Genomic DNA, 9,076 nt, shown 5'->3' with positions numbered 1-9,076 from the left:
TGAGATTGACTTTGTGCACTAAAATTGTTTTTGAGATTTTAATTGTACTAATTATGTCTTTGAAATTAAAAAAATTACACCATATTAATCTCCAACCCGTTTTTCGTTAACGACGCACTGATGATGTGACTTAATGACGTAGATCTTTGGTGATACGTGTCACCTCATAATTTGGCCACGTATAACGATATAATGACGTTGATGGTTATATCACGTGTCACATTGCTATTTTGCCACGTGTCGCAATATTATTTGCCCACGTGTCATCCACTATGCCATCGTTACATATATGCCAAATTGGCCCTTACTTTGCATCAAATGACTCATTTTAATCTATGAAATTGAATGTCGTGTACCAAATTAGTCTCTTCATCAGTTTTTTTTTCTCATTTTTTTTTATAAATTCAAAATTTTTAATATCTTTGAATACACTAATTTTAATTTTATCTTTTTATAAGTTATTTAAATACAAGTACTTTTATAAAATATTTTTAAAATTTTAGTTTTAATTATACAAATTTTTTTACAATATTTTATTAAAAAAATTATATAAGATATTGATATTGATTTAGTAAAGAGTGTAAATTAAGAGTATAATAATATTTCTTAATATAAATTTTTTAATATTTAACACCTTAATAAATATTTTAAAAATACTTGATAAGGTACTTATTAACTAATATAAATTTATTATTCCCATCTGTTTTAAGAATGTCCGATTCCCCATATAATTGACTTCTCACTAAATTAATAAGATAGATTTATACTATTGATTATAATAATCATGGTTGTCAAACTCGCGAGTTAACTCGTAAACTCGTACGAGTTTACGAGTTTAGGTAGTGGAATCGAGTTGACTCGGACACAAACTCGTTTCTGGGTAGACTCGGGTTGACTCGGCTAGACTCGGGCAGAATCGCTCAAACTCGCGAGTTTACTTGCGAGTCAGCGAGTTTGAATTCGGTGCCCATTTTCACCAAAACGGCGTCGTTTTTGGCAAAAAAAGACCTACAGCTAACCCAGACCCGGTAAGTAACCCTAATTCGAAACCCTCACACTCCAGTGACTCCACCAAGCCCTCACAGCCTCACTGCTCATAGCTCACTCTCTTATTCGTCTCCAACATCGCTGAATCGCCACCGTCTACTGGCACCGTTGTCTGCGCCGCCACGCAGAGGCCGGACGCCGGACGGATCCCTCATCCCTCGCCTGTCGCCTTGCCTCATTCCTCATCCCTCATCCCTCATCCCACGCAGAGTCGCAGAGCCCACCAGGCCACCACCACGCAGGGAAGGTTCCTCGTCGACACCACCCCACCACCACGTAGCGGCCACGCAGAGTCGCAGAGCCCACCACCATGCAGTGAAGGTTCCTCGTCGACACCAGCCCACCACCACGCAGAGTCGCAGAGCCCACCACCTGACCACCACGCAGTAAAGGTTCACCGCCCCTGTTCTGCGGTCGTCGGCCGTCGAACTCCTCCGTGTTCTGCTTCACTGCGTTTGCCTTCCATCCCCTCCCCTCCATGTTCTGCTTTTTTTAACGAGGAGGTCACATTTTGAGTGGAGAATACCAAATCATGCAATAGCTTTATGGTATTTGGGGCTAGCAAGAAACAAGGAAAATCAACTTGGTCATTCAGATAATGTTCTCATTCAAAGAGTCTATGACTTCTTACATTGCCATATGTCTATGGTCAGAGTTTTAAGCCAGCCACATCTGTTTTTTATACCAAAACAAAATAAAACAAAAGCACATTCCAGCATTTACACATAGTTTGGTGATACGTGTCACCTCATAGTTTGGCCACGTATGACGATATAATGACGTTGATGGTTATATCACGTGTCACATTGCTATTTTGCCACGTGTCGTAATATTATTTGTCCACGTGTTATCCACTATGCAATCGTTACATATATGCCAAATTGGCCCCTTACTTTGCATCAAATGACTCATTTTAATCTATGAAATTGAATGTCGTGTACCAAATTAGTCTCTTCATCAGTTTTTTTTCTCATTTTTTTATAAATTCAAAATTTTTAATATCTTTGAATACACTAATTTTAATTTTATCTTTTTATAAGTTATTTAAATACAAGTACTTTTATAAAATATTTTTAAAATTTTAGTTTTAATTATACAAATTTTTTTACAATATTTTATTAAAAAAATTATATAAGATATTGATATTGATTTAGTAAAGAGTGTAAATTAAGAGTATAATAATATTTTTTAATATAAATTTTTTAATATTTAACACCTTAATAAATATTTTAAAAATACTTGATAAGGCACTTATTAACTAATATAAATTTATTATTTCCATCTGTTTTAAGAATGTCCGATTCCCCATATAATTGACTTCTCACTAAATTAATAAGATGAATTTATACTATTGATTATAATAATCATGGTTGTCAAACTCGCGAGTTAACTCGTAAACTCGTACGAGTTTACGAGTTTAGGTAGTGGAATCGAGTTGACTCGGACACAAACTCGTTTCTGGGTAGACTCGGGTTGACTCGGCTAGACTCGGACAATCGCTCAAACTCGCGAATTTGCTGGCGAGTCAGCGAGTTTGAATTCGGTGCCCATTTTCGCTAAAACGGCGTCGTTTTTGGCAAAAAAAAACCTACAGCTAACCCAGACCCGGTAAGTAACCCTAATTCGAAACCCTCACACTCCAGTGACTCCACTAAGCCCTCACAGCCTCACTGCTCACAGCTCACTCTCTTATTCGTCTCCAACGTCGCTGAATCGCCACCGTCTATTGGCACCGTTGTCTGCGCCGCCACGCAGAGGCCGGACGTCGGATGGATCCCTCATCCCTTGCATGTCGCCTCGCCTCATTCGTCATCCCTCATCCCTCATCCCACGCAGAGTCGCAGAGCCCACCAGGCCACCACCACGCAGGGAAGGTTCCTCGTCGACACCACCCCACCACCACGTAGCGGCCACGCAGAGTCGCAGAGCCCACCACCATGCAGTGAAGGTTCCTCGTCGACACCAGCACACCACCACGCAGTAAAGGTTCACCGCCCCTGTTCTGCGGTCGTCGGCCGTTGCACTCCTCCGTGTTCTGCTTCACTGCGTTTGCCTCCCCTCCCCTTGTTCGTCGCCCTTCAATGTGATCAACAATGTGCCATATTTTTCTATACAAGTACTATTCCTTTCAATGTTATTAAGAATCCCGAGTTTTTAAAGTTTTGTGAGATGGTTGGGAGATATGGAATTGGCTACAAACCCCCTTGTTACCATGAGTTAAGAGAAACCTAATTAAAGAAAGCAGTGACCAATGTTGATAAAATGCTTACCGAGTTTAAGGCAGAGTGGAAGAGAACTAGTTGTTCAATCATGTCGGATGGATGGACTGATAAAAAAAGGCGTAGTATTTGTAATTTCTTGATGAACAATCCTAAAAGAACAGTTTTTCTTTATTCATTGGACACTTCTGTTATATCAAAAACAACGAATAAAGTTGTCAAAATGCTAGAAGATGCTGTAGAATTTATTGGCGAAGAGAATGTAGTCCAAATTGTTACAGATAATGCTGCTAATTATAAGGCTGCTAGAGAAAGAATGATGGAGACTAGAAAAAGTTTGTACTGAACACCATGTGCTGCACACTGCATAGATTTGATATTGGAGGATTTTGAAAAGAAGCTAAAGGTGCATGAAACAACCATAAAATAGGGAAGAAAAATCACCACTTTTATCTACTCCCGGAGTATGCTCATTAGCATGTTGAGGAATTTTACAAAGGGAAAGGACTTGGTTCGGCCAGGTGCCACAAGATTTGCCACTGCCTATTTGACTCTCACTTGTCTTCATGATAATAAAGGACCGTTGATGACTATATTTACTTCTGCTGATTGGAAGACAACTAAGGTTGCATCAACGTCTGAAGGAATAAGAGTCCAAGGAAGAATATTGTCATATGCCTCAAGGCTGCTGCTTCTCTCATTACAGTCCTTCGCTTGGTTGATTCAGATGAAAAATCAGCCATGGGTTTCATCTTTAAAGACATGAGAAAAGTCAAAGAAACAATCAAGACTAACTTCGGTTGTGTTAAAAAGAGGTAATCTTGAGTCTTGACTAATTGCAAGCTTTAATATTTGATTATCAATGTATCATGTTACCATGTTTTCTAATTATATTCAGTTATTTATTTAATTTTCTTATTTTTATTCATTTGCATTGTTATTTTTAGTTATGAACCTATATGGGAAATTATTTGGGAAGATGGTAAAGCCAACTGCATAGACCATTGCATGCAGCTACGTATTATCTTAATCCTCATTATTACTATGAACCAAATTTCATGGTTGATGATGCTGACATTAAGATTGGTCCATATAGTTGTTTGAAAAAACTGGTTCCTAACCAGGAAGAAAGGAAAAAGGTTGGTCTACAGCTTCCTGACTTTCATTATGCTAGAGGCCTTTTTGGTAATGAAACTGCAAAGAGTAGTAGGAAGACTATGCTACCTGCTGAGTGGTGAGACTTCTATGGAGATAGTTGTCCAGAACTAAAGAAGTTTGCTATCCGAGTTCTAAGCTTAACTTGTAGTTCATCTGGTTGTGAGCGTAATTGGAGTGCATTTGAAATGGTGATTCCTTAATCCTTAGAACTATTCATTATTTATTTTTATTTTAATTTTTGTATATTTATTAACTATTGACACTATATGTTTGTGGGTTCATACAAAGAGAAGAAATCGGTTACATCAAAAGAAAATGAATGATTTAGTGTATGTGATGTATAATTTGAAGTTAAAGGGCAAGCAAATTAGAAAAACTCCATAACTTGAATTTGATGCAGTGCATTCTGATGATGAGTGAATAACTGAGGATGTTAATGAAAATATTGCTGAAAGTGTTGAGCATTCTCACTTGCCAACGAATAACAATACTAATGATGATCCAAATAGTAATGAATTTGCTATTCCAGGTATGAATAGTAATGAATTCAACATGGGTGAGGGAGGTGAGAATGAGTTTATTGGGGATCCACAACAAAATTTAATAGAGGAAGAAGATGAACATGTGAATGATGATGATGATTTTGTTGGCCGTGTTGAACCTGAGCCTGAAAGAAATGATGTTTCTGATGAAGATGGTGAAGATGATTATGTTGATGCCATGAAAGATGAAGATATTGGAGGATTTGAGTTTTAGAGTTTATTAGAACATTTAATTGTTGCTTTGTTATTTTCTTTTGTGTTTTGGTTGTGTCTTATGAAGCTTTGATTGTGTGACTGTGTGTTTTATGTTGAACTAGATACATACTTGTGAAGGATTTAAATGTGTGATCCAGAGTACTTGTTGTAACTTGTAATTGTAGTATTATGTTAATTTATTATGTGTTTTGATGTTGAAATTGTTAAGTTTAAATGTCTATATCTGAATAAATATATATATTATACATGATATATATATTTTTTTATAAAAAATGTATAACAGGTAAATTCGTACGAATCTACGAGTCGAGTCTAGGTCAGCTCCACGATTTTACCTAGACTCGCGAGTTTGACAACCTTGATAATAATTCATTTTATCTATAATTTAGTTAGGCGGTATTTTCATATATTACACTATTAATTAATATATGCACTTATTGTAATAATGACTTGAACAGTATTAAAACAGATACAAATAAACATAAGGGGCAATAATAAAATTTTGAATTTAGCTAACATGTGCTCTAATGATACAAGTTAAAATTATATAAAAAGTTTATTATAAAAAATTGTATAATAAAAAATATAATTAAAATTAGTGTATAAAAAAATATTGAAAATTTTAAATTTACAAAAAAAAAATCAAAAAAACTGATAAAGGGACTAATTTGGTGCACGATATTCAATTTCAAAGACTAAAATGAGTCATTTGATATAGAGTAAGGGACCAATTTGATGCATATATAATAATGACATAGTGAATGACACGTGACAAATTAGCATTGTGATACGCAGCATAACTATTCACGTCAGCATACTACGTGTTGCTGACCGACACGTCATCATACCGTTACACGTGACCAAATCATGAAGTGCTACGTTTAACCAAAGGTCCACGTCATCAAATGACGTCAGCGTGTCGTTAACAAAAAAATAAGTTAGAGACTAATATAGTACAATTTTTTCAATTTCAAATATATAATTAATACAATTAAAATCTCAAAACGATTAGTAACAAAAAAAAATCTCAAAACGATTTTAAGTGTACACGTGAATCTCAAAAATTATTCTAAAAATTTAGTCCATATTCTCTATGTGCCTAAACATTCCCAAATTTTGAAATGCATGACTTACCCTATAAATCTATACGCATGAAACTGACAAATTAATTGTGCATTTCCGCCCAAAGAAACGTGATTCATCTTCCAAACTGTGCATTCTTATTTATAGGCGTATGCGTGTTTGTGTGTGTGATATAAACCTCTTAAGATTAAGAACAACCAATTTTAGGTTAATTCTGAGGAGCGATTCTTATCCCAGACACATTGGACATATACTGTTCTAGTTTCTTCTTTTGCAATTATGGCACTATTATAGGGAATAGCTAATGACTCATTCCCTATCGATCTAGGGGGTAAAGGAACAGTAAACATTCACAAAAGTCACTTCCTTATTAGGTTCATAGCATAGTCTTCAATTTAACCAACTGACAACCCAGACCAAATTTGAGACAACTGGTTGGTTCTAAATTATTTTGGATTCCAGTGACACTAAAGTCTTGCATATTAGCATCAAGGATTCTTTCCTTGTTTTTTACAATTAACAATCATCTAAATATAAGTCTCCCTAATCATGCTACCAACAATTTTACTATTTCTCTTAAAATCATAGGCCAGCTTTTAGGGATGTTCGCGGTGCGGTTTGGTTCGGTTTTAAGGAAAAAAGTTATTCAATACGAACGCTTAATTTATGTGCGGTGCGGTTTGGATTGGATAAAATTTTTTTGGAAATCCAATCCGATCCAATCCGATTACAAGCGGCTTAGATCGGTTTGGATTTGTGGTTTTTAAATAAAAAAAATTAAATACATATAACAAGTCTCAACATCAAATTTTAAATAATCAACAATGACATAATAAGTCTTAACAATATCTTAAAAAACTAACGATAACATAACAATAGAAATAAAATTATAGGTTAGTTAAAATAAATAAATAAATAACATTTTCAACATAAAATATTTATTAAATAATAATAATACATGAAAAATAGAAAAATGTATAACAAATTGAACATGCTATAAGTATAATTGTAAATATAATAATAAAATAATAATATTATAGCACATTGTGCGGTTTGGATTGGATTAGATCGGTTATGAAAAGTAAATCCGAAATCCGACCCAATCCAGCGGTTTGCAAAAAAGAGAATCCAATCAAATCCGAATTAGTGCGGTTTTAATCGATTTTCAATTTAGATCGAATTGAATGAACGGTTTAATTTGGATCGATTTGAATTTGAACACCCTACCAGCTTTCACTCTTTTTCATTATGCTTATTACTAGTGTTTCTTGTAATTATTATTTTGAATTAATTTCATATTTTATTCTTTTATTAATTTAAAAATTTTATAACAAAAACTATGAAATTTACAAATCAATCAATATTCAATATCAATTTCAATTCCAATTCCTCTCCAACAATGGTGTACTTTTACCATTTTTTTATTTTTTAAAAAACTGAAGTTAAAATCATCCAATATGTCAAAATCCGAAACTCTTATTTTTTCAATTATGAAACTTATACCAATTAGGCAATTACACATTCAAAAATTCATGAAAATCAGAATTTAGATCTCCAAAACTTTTTTTTAATAGTCCTCTAACATTCCTCATGAAATAACAAGGATTTAATGTCCCAACTAAAGTTCTGAAAACTGAACCGGTCATCAAACTGTTCAAGTTACTGATTTATTGGTCCAACCGATTCAACTGTAATTCAACTAAAAAAATCGTTTTATAATAAAATAATAAATAAATTTAAAATATCTTCCAAATTTAAAGCGCTACATGAAATGTCATCGATGAAAATCTTATAATTTTATCAAAATACAATCGTAAAAAGTTAAATAACAATAGGAAATATTCAAATATGAAATATCAACATGAAAATGTCATCAATCATCAAAATATGCAAAAACTTGCTGCAAATTTATAGACAATTAACGTAGTTATACTTCTATTAAAAATGATTGGATTGAATCAGAGTGCACAAATTAAAGACAGAGAATATTGTTTCAATGTAGCTGAATCAAAAAGTAAAACAAAAAATAATAGTGTTGCACAACAAACACACAATAGAGCTTGAAACAAAAAAAAAATCCAACACAGGAGGAGAGGCAGCGAGTTGGCGGAGATCGAGAGAAGGTCCAGTGCAACCACACAATGAAACAGATTTTTTTTTTTTTAAATAACAGAACAATCAAAACATGAATCATACAATCACCAATTGCAAATTTTTTCTTCGTAAAAACAGAACAATGAAAAAATAAAGCATATAATAATTCATACAATCCCCAATTGGAAGAGAATAATGAAAACATTCAGCATATAATGACCGAGGCAGAAACCAGTTTGAACAGAGCATATTGGAAGAGAAAAAATGGAAGATAGTCACAATCTAAGCAAATGCTACTTGATTGGCAGAAAACGTTACTATGAACAAATGCTTCTTGATTGATATTATCATCCATAACTGAAATTAACTGTTACAATCTAAGCACAAGATTAAGAAACTAACTCCTATGAGAATTAAGAAACCGGTAATTCAATTCCAAAGATTTGTTAACGGAAATAACATATTGATAGCAAAATTGCTAATCAAATACCAAAATGACATTCATTTTTGTTTTCAATAATGATTAATTACAAAACTTCTTTTATAATTTTGCAAAGGAATCGCCACAAAACCCCACATAGAATGAAATCAAATTGTAATTAAAAAGGGAACACGGATAGTAAGAGAGATATAATGCTTCTCCTACAGAAACCATAACTTAATTCCAGCAAATTCACTAAGCCAGTATCAATTTATCACAAGAATCAGTATCAATTT

The sequence above is a fragment of the Arachis hypogaea genome, chromosome 20 (assembly GCF_003086295.3).
Source record: "Arachis hypogaea cultivar Tifrunner chromosome 20, arahy.Tifrunner.gnm2.J5K5, whole genome shotgun sequence".
NCBI lineage: Eukaryota > Viridiplantae > Streptophyta > Magnoliopsida > Fabales > Fabaceae > Arachis > Arachis hypogaea.
The sequence above is the reverse complement of the archived record's forward strand: the minus strand, read 5'-3'. Positions refer to the sequence as shown.